The sequence below is a fragment of the Natrix helvetica genome (assembly GCF_964273705.1).
Source record: "Natrix helvetica genome assembly, chromosome: 3".
Lineage (NCBI taxonomy): Eukaryota > Metazoa > Chordata > Lepidosauria > Squamata > Natricidae > Natrix > Natrix helvetica.
In genome coordinates this window covers 124,634,024-124,650,076 of record NC_138549.1, presented here as the reverse complement: position 1 = coordinate 124,650,076, position 16,053 = coordinate 124,634,024, and the positions used below count along the sequence as shown (strand labels likewise).

Here is a 16,053-nt window from a genome sequence, read left to right as displayed (position 1 = left end):
CAATTTCCTCCTGATCAGCTGGGACTTGGGAGACAGAGAATAGATGGGGGCAGGGCATATCAGAGGTGATATTTACCGGTTCTCCGAACTACTCAACATTTCCGCTACCATTTCTTCAGAACTGGTCAGAACCTGTAGAATACAACCTCTGTATAGTAATGCTAACATAGTTACTTCTTGAAATTCACAAGATTGGAGTTACAAGAAGTATTGAAATAAGTGACTGGTTGGCATGACTGTCTGTGCATACATATAGAGCATGGGTCTGGATGAGAGGGATTGAAGAGATTCATGTGCAAGCAAAAGCTCTGTGAAGTTAGAGCTGTATTAGTGGTAGAAAGGTATATGTATGTATGTATGTATGTATGTATGTATGCATGCATGTATGTATATATATATATGTATGTATTTGTGTTACAAATCCCAGTAAGGGTATGGCTAGCTGATGAGAGCTAATTAGCTCGAAATAGATCTATACTAGTCTCCCTTTATTTATTTATCAGTACAAATACAACATATATATATATATATATATATATATATATATATATATATATATATATATATATATATATATATATATATATATATATATATATATATATATACATACATACATACATACATACATACATACATACATACATACATACATACATACATACATATATATATATATATATATATATATATATATAAGGAAAGGTTGTGATTGGAAGTGAGAGAATCTTTCTCTTGTAGGACCTGTATTTAATCTCAATTCATCTTCTTTGAATCTGGGCAGGTAATTTCATCTGTTTGTACTTCCCAGAAGAAAAAGAAATAAGATTCAGTCACCTGCTTCCAAGGAATATAAATAAGTCTGTAAAGGTGGCCTGGTTTTACAGGGCCATATTTCTGGCTCCAAAGGAACCTCATTAGCTAAAACATTTTATGTTGCTATCAATAATTCAAGTTGCTACTAAGATATTAAACTGAAATGCTGTAGCAAAGGGCTACGGAGCCACGGCCTCAGGGACCCGAGATGAGAAAATCTAAGACTTGAGAGATCCATGTTTTACTCTCTTTCAGACTATTGGTTTTTAGACTTTTAGCAGTGAGATGTGCTAACTGCTTCTTGAAACAGCTGTTCTTCAATGCAGGATCCAATCTGAGTTGGTCACCGGGACCAGAGGCTTAATCTTCCCAGCTTTCAGACTTGTGTTGGATGCCCTAGATCCTGGATCCTGCCACAGTATTCTGGGACACATATATTCGCCTTCATTTGTGTTCTTCAATGTCCTAAAACAGATGGTTGTATTTAGTATAGGAAATTTAGCTAGCTGGCTTTGAGAATTTGGGATGGGCAGAGTCTACTTGAATTCTATAGAGATTAATTTTGAAAAGTGAAATTCTTGCTGGGAAAGATAAAGGAAGGATTTGGGAGAACAGGCATGAAATTATGGCCACACATTTCCTGCAATGGGAACCTCTTGCTTCATTATTTCTATACAGTAGTGGACAAAACCTTTTGGGAAAAGTATACAGTATTTTTGAGGTATGATGGCTAATAACATTGCTTTTTTTTGGAGTAGTACCATAAAATTATATATCAGTGGAAAGATAATTTAATCAAGAATGTAATGCAATAACTTTTATGAAGGATTTGCTATTAGAATAGCAGTTACAAAGAAGAAAAGTGAAACACGTATAAAAAAATGAGATATACAAAAATTATCACGATGTCAGTTAATACTAAGTTGGGTAACCTTTAGCATGAATTATGGCCTTACAAGATCTTCCCATGGAGTGAAACAAGTCTTTTAGTTCTGCAGCGGTTATAATGTGAAACCAAGATTGAATGATTGCTTCTATTAACTGGTTTTTTTTTTGCTGGCTATGATGTTTTATAGAATAAAGAAAACTGAACAAACTTTTTTGCACTACCGTATTTTTTGAGTATAAGACACACCTTTTTCCCTCAAAAAAGAGGGTGAAAATCTGGGTGCATCTTATACACTGAATACAGCATTTTTTACCTCCTGAAACCCCACCCCTTCCCCAAAAGGGCTGGGCATAGCCTTTAAGAGGCTTCCAGATTGCTCCTGGGGGCTGGGGAGGGCAGAAATAAGTGAAAAATTGACTGTTTTTGCTCAATTTTGCCCCCTACTCTATAAGCCTCCTAAAAGCTATGCATGCCTTTTTTTTTGTCAAAATGGGCAGGTTTTTGTGAAAAACGGACCTTTTTTTGCTTGTTTTTGGCCCCCACTCCCCCAGGAGCACTCTATAAGCCTCCTAAAGGTTATTCATGCCCCTTTTTTGAAAAAAAAATGGGCCCATTTTTGGGATATCTGCAGAGTGCAAAAACTTTTTTTAAAAAATTGCCTCTTCAAAATCTTGGTGCATCTTATACTCCGAAAAATACAGTACATTCTTGATTAAAATCTCTTTCCATTGATATATAATTTTATGGTGCTACTCCAAAAAAAGTGGTGTTATTAGCCATCAAACCTCAAAAATACACTTTTCTCAAAAGGTTTCCACAATTTTGGCCACGATTGTATTTTCTTGCGAGGATGAAAGATCTTGTTAAGCATAAAAAAAGAACTCTACTAGGTAAAAGGCCCAGAAACTGCTGAGTTTTTATTTTTTTACTGGGATTATTTTTGGGTGGTTGTTACTTTATTACTTAGGTACTTGGATTATTAGTTTACTTTATTACTTGGGCACTTAGATTATTACTTGGGATGCAATTGACTCACCCAGAACTGAATTATGCATCTATTTCCACTTTTAATTGAAAAAGCTTTATGGAACCCAAGTTTTGCATCACTTGGGTTTCAATGCGATTAATGTAACTGTTTTTAGTATGTTTACATGCATGCCTATGGATGCAGTTTATGGGCAAAAAATTCATATCTTTGAGTTTATGTCAGTTAGGTCTTATATAACCCAGGGACTCCCTATAAAGAAACAAAAACAACAACTACACTGTTGTATCTCCCATGCCTATACTGTGCAAGTATAAAGTTAGCTTTTAAAAATTATGTGTTAATGATACAAATTCCTATGTCTATTTAATTGAAGCTGTATTAGATGATTGATTTTCCAACAACCAAGCAGTAATACCAATCCTAAAAATTTACATTTTTCTTTTGGCTTGATTCAGGCAGAATGAGATCAAGTAAGGCTCAAGTTTTGTTAATAAGGATTGGTAACGGTCTGTCATTATAATTCAGTTTGCAAGGTTTCCACTCAGTCTTTCAGTCTAGCAGAAGGTGGGTGCAAATTTCCTTCTGCTTTAAAGAGAACAAGCTGTCGATAAGAGTTGATGAAATGCTTGCCAGACACATCAGAATGATGATTGTTAATATGTGTGTGTGCATGTACGCGCATGTGTATGGCTTCCATTACACAAAATTAGAAACAAATCCCCAATGATTTCTGGCAAACAAAAAGGACCAGAAATCTGGCGAAAAGCAAGGTAATAATAAAGGAATGCAAAATAATAACAATAATAATTGAGAACCGTTTTTCCCCAAGATGGTGCCAAGGCAGTGTGTTGCCGAGTGAGTGCAAATAGAAGCTAGTTTTAGTATGTTACAGCAGGTTGGCGGGTTGGAAAGTTGGACTAACAGATGGTGGTGTTTCCATGGATTTGTTTTTTCCTAATGAATGCTGCTTCCTGTCAAGCCCCTGCGATTCTTCTCCCTCATTAGGTTGTGCTGTTACTTCGGGCAGAATTACATATGTGATGCCTGGAACTTACGTCCTTATCTGGGCTGCCACTGGCTTGACTGTTGGTTGGACTATCATCTCTCTTGGACTGGCAGTCAGATGATTGGATTGCTGGCTACACTGAACACTGGTCAGCATGTCACAGTTGATCCATGTGCCACAGTTGCAGCACATGAATCAACTGTGACATGCTGACCAGTGTTCAGCTATGCGGCAATGGAGAGGTGCACCACCAGTGTCAGAGGAGACTTTTTGGTGTGGAAATTGTGAGCTCTGATGCATGACAAAGAAGGCAGTGGAAGAGAAATTAAAATTGAGAGATTTGGGGTGATTTAGAGTGGGCTGCAGTGGATGCGAGGATGGGATGAGGTACTGTTTAGGGCTTTCTTCTTGTTACTGTGGTTCCCCCCCCCCATTTACCTGTGTAGCCATTTTGCCTTTTCCCCTGGGCTTGAGAACCAAATAGAGGGTCATGCAAATCCGCGGAGTAGGGTTAACAGTAAGAAAGAGTGTTTCTGTCCCTGAATTGAGCTTGCTTCCCTTGCTAGGGATGAGAGCTGAAGGGGATCGATTGATTCACCCTCATGATATCTGATGTTTCTTGTAAAAGCTCCAGGCTAGTGAGATTGGATTGATGATGGTGGGATGAAAGCATTGGGTGGAGTGTTCTGACTGCTATAGGCTGGTATAGTCTGGAGATTCTGACTGCTAAGTGTGTGTGTGTGTGTGTATGTATGTGTGTGTATGTGTATGTATTTATGTACACACACACATACACACACACACACACAGACACACAGACACACTAACTATACCTTTGGCATGGACCACTTTGGATAGGGGACAGATTAAAGGTGCCGGCTGTAAAATCTCAGTGGTGATGGGTATGGGGTGATATGGGGGGACTACTCACAGGGACTGTGCCAGAGATGTATTGTTCCTGCGGCACATCCCAACCCCTGAAATTTGTTCTCAAGCCCCAGATGGCAGACCTTCAATGGCCTGGGCTGTCGGCTGCTGCTGCTGAATGCCAGTACAGTCCCTAATAAGGCAACTGTAATTCATCACTTGATTGTGGATGAGAAGGCTGACCTGGCATATCTTCCAAGAGCTATCGGGGGGGGGGGGGGACGGGGGAGGTCGGCTTCCTTTATCTGAGATATATCCAGCCATTTGTGAATGTGACACCAGTCAAGACCTTAGGCAGTGACATGGTGGTTATCCAATAATCATGGGAGGCATCTGGGCACACTGCTCCTCAGATTAATGGGTTCGAGACCCTATTTATTGAGTTAGACTCTAAGAGGAATCAGATGGGACTGTTGCTATTATATCAATCTCCCTCCTGTACGAGCTTCCTGATTGCATGGTCAGGGTGGTAGTGGAGTTCCCCAGGCTTATGAACTTGAGGAACTTTGACTTATTTCCTTGGGGGAAGTAGCTGAAGCAGTTGGGGGTTCATGGCCACCATGATAGTCATGGGCCTATCCCAAATCGTCCAGGGCTTAAAGCATAATAGTGATCATACACTTGGATTGGTTTTTCTGTCAGAGCAGTGACAGGACGTTATGAAAATGGGGGAGATACTGCTTCCTCCTCTGTCATAGTCAGATCACAGGGGAGCCTATCAGATTGCCCCACCACAGATGATTGATGGAATTGATTGGGTTGCAGTGGAAGCTTGGGGTTGTCCTTGAAGGTTTGCTACATGGTCTTGTGGAAGTCTTGATAGCTACTTAGAATGAGAGATGGCTGTGATTTTGAACCAAATTGTATATGAGCCATCTATCTTTTCCCATGGATCCCAGAACTCCTGATACACAGAAGACCTAAGGGAGTTCAAGAAGGCTGGGAGGTGCCTTAAGTGCCTCTTGTGGATGGCAAAGAGGTCAGTGACTTTGTGACACCAGTTTGTTTTTCTTAAATGAACAAGCAGTGGAGATCTGAGAAATTATGAACTTGTCAGGTTAACATGTGCCCCAGACAAATTGGTAGAAATAGTTCTAAGGGGAAAAACTATTAGACACACAAACTTCACTGACAGAAAATCATTATAGATTCTTTAAAGGGAAATTCTATATGGGCATCTTCTAGAAGTGTTTTTGAGTGTCAATAGGCATGTGTATGGAGACAACCTTGCCATCATTGGATGTTTGATTTTTTTAAAAAATCATTTGACATCAAGAAATCATAGTGAACTTAATACTTCTTAAAAGAAGCCTCAAAATAAACAACAATGATAGCAACATAAGACAGACCTATGCCTTTGAAATCCACTTGATGGATTACATTTGAAAGGCACAGCAGCTTCTGCTTGATTATAATGGGGACACTTATTAAAAAGGGCCTGTATTGAGCACCTGCACCAGGGGATGAAAAGGTGCTGAGAAGTAGAGCTAGCTCTGTGTCCTACTGAATTCTAAGGTAGGCAAGTAGACTGGTCCTGAATTTGCCTCATCTCATCTAGCTTTGACCCTAGCCAGTTTTAAGATTTTCCTCTGTGTTTTGTCATACTGTATGTACCTACCTTTGAACTGGCCACACCAGCAGCTAAACTATCAGGAAATTGCTCCAGAGTTGACAGCTCAGTGGTTCGGAGCCATGTGAGTATGAAATGATTAATAGCCATGGAGGTTGGGGAGCATAGTATGATTTGAATTTGTTGCCATGTTTTTATATATGTAGCGTATCATGGAGGAATGTACTTACCCTTTGGGAAATCTAAACTGCAGAAAATATGTGTGGCTATGGAAAAAGAAGGTGTTGAAATAAGACTACTTGCTACTCCTTGTCTTAGAATTATTTTTTAACAAAAGATATTCTGATGAGTTCCTCAGACTGGTTCCCTAAGTAATTTCATGCTTCACTCTTCACACCAGCATATCATTTCTGACTTATTTTCCATATTAAATTTGAGAACACCAATACAAGATTCTTCTATATTTTGTACTGTTGGGAAAACAATTGAAACTTTGGTTGACTGTATTAAAGAGCAAAAAATCCATCTGAGAAGTTAGAGTGATATTTCCATAGGGAGACAGGAAGAGATTGGGCAAGCAGAAAAGTAGACATCTGGAGGTAAATATGCTTAGAAGTAAAATCTTAATGAGCATATGGCCTAAACCTGTCGAATGTTGTATTTAGTTTTGTATTCTCAATAATTTTAGCATTTGGTCACGTTATACCAAGGAAGTGGATCTTGGATTAATAGCACTCATTTGTTAGATGATGTCACATCATCATTTTGATGACTTGTCGAGGTAATTTTGTTCTTTTTGCTTCAAATGATAGGATTCAAATCAACTAGTTTAAATGGCAGGAAAATTAAGTCTTTGACTAAAAAAGATGAAGAACTTCCTGACCATACAAGTTGTGTGCCACCAGCAGATTCACTTCCTTTTAGGGGTTTTGGACATTCGCTGGCTAATTATATCTAGAATACATACCATAACAGTGAATTTTCTGCATCAGTAGGAAATGGACATGATGACTTTGAGGTTTTTTTTACAATTCAATAATGGAATTGAATGTGTTTTTAATTTCCTTTTCATGCAACATGCAGAGAACATATGTATATTTGGGTGTATATATTCAAACACAAAAGTGGAATGTTCATCATTTAGAGTCAGCTATGACTGAAGTGACCTACAAGCCTAATGAGTGAATGAATAAACAAATGAAGTAAGACTGAAAGAACACCTTCATTTGTTGAAAAGAGCATTTATCAGATTATGTGCAATCAACAAGGTGCCCAAGGATGTAATAGTATTTGTTCACTCTAAAGAACTCATAAGAGGGAAAAGCTACACACTGATTGGGCACTCACTGCTGACAGGGTTCCAAATAGCATCCTCAAACAAATAACAATCCGAGGCTAGAAATTCCTCAAGGTTCCAATTTATTAGAAGAGCCATGTTGGCACATATGGGAGAACCCGAATCTGAAAGCTTCCAGGTTTTCCCCAACCAGTTGAAAGTTCAAGACCCTGCCCCAGCATCCACATGTCCATCACATGGTTCAATCAGTCATTGTCCAGTGCGAGATCACTTCCAGTCATGCAACTCCAGGGGCCGGGCAGGTTGACCTTGACTCACTTAGAAAGAATGTTATTTTGACTACATACCTCCCATGCTCCATACAATCTCCACTCCCAGTTTCCCACAGTAGAATATGTGGCAGGCTTGAGGCCCACTGTAAAAGAGCCTGACAACTGATACACTGAAGCTCATTCTATTTTGCAACAAATTATGTAAAACAATGCCTTTCATGAATGTACTTCTGAAGTCCAACCTGTACCATTCTTAGGTGGGAGATCTTAGCATGCTCTGAAAAAAACTGTAGCTGCAAGGAAGTCAGATGGCTTGATTATATAAAAAGCAAGAGATATGAAGTCTAAACCTTTGTCCTAGTGTCCTTGCACATCACAGCTGCATTACCTCAAGTCGATACTGTTTCTAAGAGGGGAGGAATACAGGTGTCTATATAAGACATAGAAACTAGTGTGGACAATTTTTCATCCTAGATTCACATTTCAATTTAAAAAAAGGTTCCAGGGTCATGGTATTAAAGGCTGGCAGGAAAACAGCAATTTTCAGTAGTAAAGGCTTGCATTTTTTTAAAGCAATCAAAGTCGTAAAACAGACCCATAGGAATCTTTTAGAGGCCAAATACATGTATCTTCTACAATCTACCCCAAACTGTTTAACAACAACAACAACAACAACAACAACAATAAAGCTGACTCCTCTTTTTCCAATGATATCATTGTATCACATGTATAACTTCAGGAGGAGGAGCTTCCTACGAATGGCGGTCGTCCTCTGAGCTCCAGGAACACCATGGAGCTCCCAACCGGGTAGGGACTGCTGCCGGCCCCCATACCATCGAAGGGGGTCGAGAGTTGGACAGCCCGACCACCCAGGCATGTTTCGGGCTGATATTAGCCCGACAGGGTGGTCGGTGAAGAGCGGAGAGGAAAGAGGCTCGGAGGGCTGTAAACAGCAAGGAGAGAGCAATGGCGATGGCGTGGTGCGATTGCGCAGACGGCGCTGGCGCCGAAAACGCCGAAAGAAAAGCCAAAAAGCCAGAAGAGGAGTAAGGAAGAGGGGGTGAGAGGCTCCGGAGGCCCCAGAGACATCAAAGGGCTTAAGGGGGAGCAACGGGATGCAACAGGACACTGGAGTAATCAGCTGATAGGTGAGAAGGGCTGGGAAGCAGCCAGAGGCAGAGGCAGCCGGAGGATCAAAGGGAGATGGCTGCGGCGGCAGACGAAGGGAGGGAGCCGCAGCCAGGGACTCCTGGGTTATTTTATCATTCCTGGCTGCTCCCATACCCCTCCAGGGCCCTGCTGACTCTAATGGGAGCTAAGTAGCTGGGCCAAGAATGCCCCCCCCTCCATCGGGGGGGCTGTATCCACCTGGAAACAGCTGAGCTGAACTTTCATCTACCCTCCACTATTTTTGCTACCTTTGCCTTCCCCCTACCACCTGGGATATTTAATCATTTCTTTCCCTCCCCCCCCCGCCTCCAAGTACCAAGTACCACCTGGACACTGGAATATCCCCTACCCTCCATTGAGACTCTTCTATTTATTAACTTTCTACCCTCCATTCCACTGAGACTCTATTAACTACTAACTTTGCATCATCTGCATCCCTACCCTACTGGGACTATTACAACGTTTTAATTTATTCGAGGTCTGACTTGCTCCGCCTGCGGGAGGCCCCTCTTTCGCAGGTATGGCCCTTGGCTCTCTCAAGGGCCAGCCTTGATGACGGGTTTGTGAACCCCGAGAGGTGGAAGAAGAGGAAGCTGAGGGGCTTTTTAGCTAAATGTTTTATATTGTTTTTAGGGGGTTCTGGGAAGGGAGGGGGGGATAACCAGGCCAGGAGGGAAGCCAGTGCCAGACGAACAGGTGAGTCCAGGAGGGAAGTGAGCGGAGTGGGGGGGGAGAGGGAACAAGTTATTCCAACAGAGGGTTGTTTGATTACAACGGTCGCGGGGAGGGGGGGATGCGAGGACAAAAGAAGATTACAAGGTCGGTTGGGAGACCGTGGCTGTTGGCTACGCCCGGTCGTTTGTACCAACCCCCGCAACCTAGGTGGCCAGGAACTACAGAGCCCGGGCCTGCGGCTGATGCTTTGCAATGCAAGGTCCGTAACCAACAAGGCCCCCCTCATTAATGAGCTGATCTCTGAGGGGGAGCTGGACCTTGCAGGGATAACGGAGACCTGGTTGGGCCACGAGGGTGGTTTACCCCTCGTGGAAATGTGCCCACCGGGTTTCCGCGCATTCCATCAGCCTCGGGCCCTGGGTAAGGGTGGTGGGGTGGCGGTAGTCATACGGGAAGGTCTAGAGCCGAGGGAGTTCACTGTTCCTCAGATATCCGGGTGTGAGTCCCTTGGTGTGAAATGGGGCCCAGGGAGGCAGTTGGGTTTGCTGATTGTATACTTGGCTCCTCGCTATACATCAGCGGCCCTGCCCGAGCTCCTCGAGCTGATCTCGGAGACGGCGGTTGAGATCCCCAGGCTTGTGGTTATGGGGGATTTCAACCTGCCGTCGACGGGAGGAGCGTCTGAGGTGGCTCGGGAGTTCATGGCTTCCATGACAGCCATGGGCCTGACCCAGTTAATTCAGGGCTCCACACACGAAGGTGGCCACACATTGGACCTTGTTTTTGTATCTGAGCAGTGGACGAGTGATCTGGGTATAGGGGACTTTGTTGTTACACCCCTGTCATGGTCAGATCACTCATGTCTCTGGCTGGACTTCCCTGGCACTACCCCCCACCGCGAGGAGGCGGGACCAGATGGTCCAAGCTGGTACCGCCCCAAGCACCTGATGGAGCCGGATAGGTTCCAGACGGAGCTTGGGCCATTACCTGTAGCCCTGACCCGCGCTCGGTCAGAGGACCTAGCGGCCGCCTGGAATAGGGCGGCGGCTGGGGCCTTGGACCGGGTTGCGCCTTTGCGACCTCTCCTGCGGCAGCGACCCACCCGGGCTCCTTGGTATACCGAGGAGCTGAGGGTGATGAAGCGCCATAGGAGACGTCTAGAGAGCAGGTGGAGGTCCTCACGCTCCGAATCTGATCGAACACAGGTAAGAGCCTACTTACGGACCTACCTTGTGGCATTAAGGGCGGCCAAACGTAGATATTGCGCTGCTCTTATTGCATCTGCGGATAACCGCCCTGCCGCCCTGTTTAGGGTGACCCGCTCCCTCTTGTCACAGAGGTCGCAGGGGGCACCCTTGCAGGGCAGAGCAGAGGAGTTTGGGGAATATCTGCAGGATAAAGTCGCTCAGATCCGGAGTGGATGGGCCCCCCTCAGTGGACCGGACGGGTCGCCAACAGCGAGTCTTGTGAGACCATCCTGGGAGGAGTTTGATTCTGTTGTCCCCGAGGATTTGGATAGGTTGCGTGGACGGCTGCGACCCACCACATGTTTAATGGACCCGTGTCCCTCCTGGTTGGTACTGGCATCTTGGGAGGTGACCCGAGGCTGGCTTCTGGGCCTGGTGAATGCCTCATTGGGTGAGGGATCCTTACCAACCGCCTTGAAGGAGGCGGTGGTGAGGCCCTTACTTAAGAGGCCTTCACTCGACCCAATGGAGCTAGCTAACTATCGTCCAGTCTCCAACCTTCCGTTTCTAGCGAAGGTTGTTGAGAATGTGGTGGCGCAGCAGTTCCCACGACACCTTGACGAATCCGAGTATCTAGACTCACGCCAGTCCGGCTTCCGACCCGGGCACAGCACAGAGACAGCCTTGGTCGCGTTGGTCGATGATCTCTGGAGGGCCAGAGATAGAGGTTGTTCCTCTATCCTGGTCCTATTAGACCTCTCGGCGGCTTTTGATACCATCGACCATGGTATCCTATTGCGCCGGTTGGAGGGGATAGGAGTCGGAGGTACCGTTTTGCGGTGGTTCGGCTCCTACCTCTCCGACCGGAGGCAATGTGTGTTGACAGGGGGACAGAGGTCGACCCCGAGGCCACTCACTTGTGGAGTGCCACAGGGGTCGGTCCTCTCGCCTCTCCTGTTCAACACATATGTGAAGCCGCTGGGTGAGATCATCCGTGGTTTTGGGGTTGAGTATCACCTCTACGCTGATGATACTCAGCTGTATATTTCAACCCCAAACCACCCCAAAGAGGCTGTCGAAGTGATGTCCCGGTGCTTGGAAGCCGTCGGGGTCTGGATGGGGGACAACAGACTTAAACTCAACCCCTCCAAGACCGAGTGGCTGTGGCTACCGGCACCTCGGTTCAGCCAGCTGATTCCATCGCTGGCCATAGGGGGCGAACAATTGCCCCCTGTGGAATGGGCGCGCAATTTGGGCGTCCTCCTTGATGCCCGGCTGTCAATGGATGACCATGTGGCAGCCGTGGCGAGGGGGGCATTCCACCAGGTTTGCCTGGTGCGCCAATTGCGCCCCCTACTGTACCGGGATGCCCTACGCACGGTCACTCATGCGCTGGTGACGTCCCGCCTGGATTACTGCAACGCTCTCTACATGGGGCTGCCCTTGGGACGCGCCCGGAGACTGCAGTTAGTTCAGAACGCAGCCGCGCGGGCTGTGATGGGGAGTACGAGGTACTCCCACGTAACACCTCTCCTGCACGAGCTGCACTGGCTACCTGTGGTTTTTCGGGTGCGTTTCAAGGTGCTGATTACCATCTTTAAAGCGCTCCATGGCACGGGACCTAGTTACTTGCGGGATCGCATCCTCCCACATACATCCCTGCGGCCAATTCGCTCACACAGGGAGGGACTTCTCCTGGTGCCGTCCACTAGGCAATGCCAACGGGTGACACCAAGGAGTAGGGCCTTCTCTGTGATGGGCCCAACCCTCTGGAATGACCTCCCCCCCGACATTAGAACCACTTCTGACCTCCGCTCCTTCCGGCAAAAATTGAAGACTCACCTGTTCCGATTAGCAGGCCTGGCATAATTACAACTGTCCCTCCTGGCAAATGTATTATTATCTGGTTATCTTAGGGTTTTTTTAATTTGTTGTGTTTGTTTTAGGGATTTAAAACTTATATTTATATTAGCTTTGTACAGTTCTTTTAATTGCATTTTAACCTCCTCCAAACTGTACATATTTAACTATTTAACTTTTTTATTGTATTTTGTGATATTCTCTATGTACTGTACACCGCCCCGAGTCCCTTTTGGGAGAGGGGGCGGTCTAGAAGCAACAAATATAAATAAATAAATAAATAAATAAATAAATAAATAAATAAATCACTGTCCACCCATCCCAAATGAAAAAATTAAGGGTAGCTTTTGGAAGAAAATGATAATCCATTTCTGTTTTAGGACTGAATCAAAGTATGGAGATATTTATTTATTATTTATTTATTCTATCTATTGACCAGAATAATTTAGACTGGGGTTGCTTATAAGTACTGTAAAATAAATGAATGAATTTTCTGGTGTGATTTGACACATTGTGAAGCACAACATTGTAAATTTGAAAAGTGTTTTTGCTGTATTTATATGTGTGACCTCTACTTGAAAAGCAACTAAAATAAGAGCGTGAGAGACCTACACCTTTCTAAATGGAACACTGCTGCAAGAATCTAGTATCATCTGAACTGATATATAATTAAAAAGATGCAAATATTCATTTTTAGTATAGGGCAAGCATACTATTGTATATCCTGTAACATTGTTTGACAGTGTTTGAAGAAGACTATAGCATTTTAGGGGAAGACTGACATAGTTTCTCCAAATCTCAGGAATGACAGTGAATCCTTGAATTCCCTTCATCCATGCAGCAATGTTGACAGACTCCACTTACCAAGGGAAATAAGTGACTGTGGACGTACACCAGAAAGTTGAAGAAGAAAAAAGGGCATTGTAAGAATATCTGAAAAACAGTGAAGAAGATGCACTGAAGCTAAGGTACCATGAAGAGAGACCTAACTGGCTTACAAGAAAGGGCAAATGAAGAATAGAAAAGAGACATGGAAGGCAAAGTATTAAAACATTGGAGGCAAAACAGGTAACAACAAGACCTAGCAATGGCTCAAAGCATGAAAGTTGAAGAAAGAGACAGAGGGGTGAATTGTGGCTGCACAAGACAAAGCCTTAAGAACAAATGCATATAAATCCATCATTGAGAAGAAAGCAACAAGAGAGTGCAAATGCCACCTCTGCAAAGAAGCTAAAGAAATAGTAGAATACCTTATTAACTGCTGCAAGAAGATCACACAGACTGACTACAAACAATGGCATGACAACAGTGCATTGGAATATCTGCAAGATATTGCCAGCAAGTAAGAACTGGTCTGGTCACTAAATAAATGAAGTGATAAGTGTTCTGAGGCCTTAGAATTCAGACTTAGCGATTGTTGATAAGAGAGACACAGTTTGGATAGTGGACATTTCAATACCTGAACATAGAATAGAACTGACACAACAGAAGAAAATTACAAAATATAAAGATCTGAAAATAGAAGAACAACTGTGGCAAAAGAAAGCAAAGATAGTATCAATTGTAACATGAGCCTTCAGTGCAATTCAAAACATGTAAATGCCCCCCCTGAACATCATCAGCATTGACAAAATCACAATCAGTCAATTGCAAAAGGCAGCTTTACTTGGAACATCTTACATTCTACAATGATATCTTTAACACCATCAAACAACAACTGTCCGTCCAAGGTCTTTGGTAGTACTCGAGAGGGGGATAAAAATGCTAAATCTAAACATGTGACTGACTATGCTAAACAACCAACCAACCAAAAAATCCTGGCCTGCTTTTGTTATGTTAATGAAGTGTTCCCTAATTTGATACTCTTCAGGTGAACTCAGATGAGCTCAACATGGCCAGTGGGGAGGATGGAGTTTATAAGTTGAAATGATAGAAAAAGAACTGGAAGGAGAACTTTAGAGTTGTTTCTGGGATATTGCCTAACCACAAAATGGCTATCATGATAGGTGTAACCTATGCCAAATATTGATTTTCTAGAAGACAAACTGATTGAGTGTTCCCCTAATACTCTTCTAGCTCCCCAGGATACTCCTTATTATACCCCTTACTTCTATGTTTTTGTGGGCAAGCAGATAGAGTTCCAAAGAAAGCGTCCATCTATAAGTAGCTCCCATACCTATTTTAAAAGACTGCCTAAGGCACTGTGGGACCTTTTGAGAAAGAAGTAAAGATGAAATTGAAAGTTTGATCCCTGGTTTGTACAATGCTTTCTCTCCCTTTTCTGTCCTTTCCTTTAAGAAACAAATTTCCAGGGCATTAGGAAGACTGGTTGGGAGTTTGGGATCATACTGATGTCCACATATATATGGTACAAGGCATGAAAATAGGAATTGTTGTTGTTGATGACTATGATGAGATTGAGTCAAGGAGGTCTTTTACAAGATGAAGGACTGAAGGAAGAAATGTCATTTTTCTCATCTTTCTAATCTGGGATTGGTGAATTGTGTAGTGAGGAAGATAACAGCAGATTTTACAGGGCTTGAAATTACAATGGAAGGAGAGAGAGAAGAAAGAATACTCATGGTCATAACAGAAAAGTTAGTCATGCTTGGACATGATTTGAAAACTACACCGTAGCCTAGATTCAATGTGTCAGAGTGGGAAAAGGAATATGGGAAGACATTGGGAGCATTTTGAGAGACCAGTTAACCTCCAGATGTTACCTGGAACCTTTTGCTTGGAAAAATGAAAGAAAAAGTTTTAAATCATTGTTGTATCATCTTAGCAGTTGGTTGCTGTGCCAGAAAACATCATCTTTTGGCATTAATTGATGGACTTTGATGGATGGGCTATAATTGCTTTGTACTGGATTGCTTGCAGTGTAATTCCTTCAGAGAAGAAAAATGTCATAATCAAATATGTTTATGCATTTATTTATGCATTTATATGGCCTCCCACTCAAGTAAGCATACAGAAAGACAATTCCCCATAACTAATTAATATTAAATAGCATAGCCCATTAAAAGATACTAACTATATAATGTTGAACAGAATTGAGAAGTTCTACAGAATCACAGAGACCCAAAGCAGAGGTGGTATTCAGTAGGTTCTGACCAATTCTGGAGAACTGGTAGCAGAAACTTTGAGTAGTTCAGAGAACCGGTAAATACACCTCTGACTGGCCCCGCCCCATCTATTCTCTGCCTCCCGAGTCCCAGCTGATTGCGAGGAAATGGGGATTTTGCAGTATCCTTCCCCTGCCACGCCCACCATGCCATTCCCACCAATCCACACCATGCTCACCAAGCCAGTAGTAATTTTTTTTGAATCCCACTGACCCAAAGCTTTTGATGAACGCAAAGCCTAAGTAAAGAGACAGGTCTAAACCACCTTGCT

The 16,053-nt window shown here is 43.4% G+C and overlaps 1 protein-coding gene across 1 annotated transcript in view; it reads left to right on the top strand.

Annotated features, from left to right (window-relative positions):
* The first annotated feature begins 1,502 nt into the window (after positions 1-1,502).
* The window catches only part of GRM4 (glutamate metabotropic receptor 4), a 341,390-nt gene continuing 326,839 nt past the window's right edge, over positions 1,503-16,053 (top strand). Inside the window, exons 1-2 of the mRNA XM_081949329.1 lie at positions 1,503-1,537; positions 2,516-2,595. The gene's annotated coding sequence lies outside the window, so the exon portion shown is untranslated. The remainder of the gene's footprint in view (positions 1,538-2,515; positions 2,596-16,053) is intronic.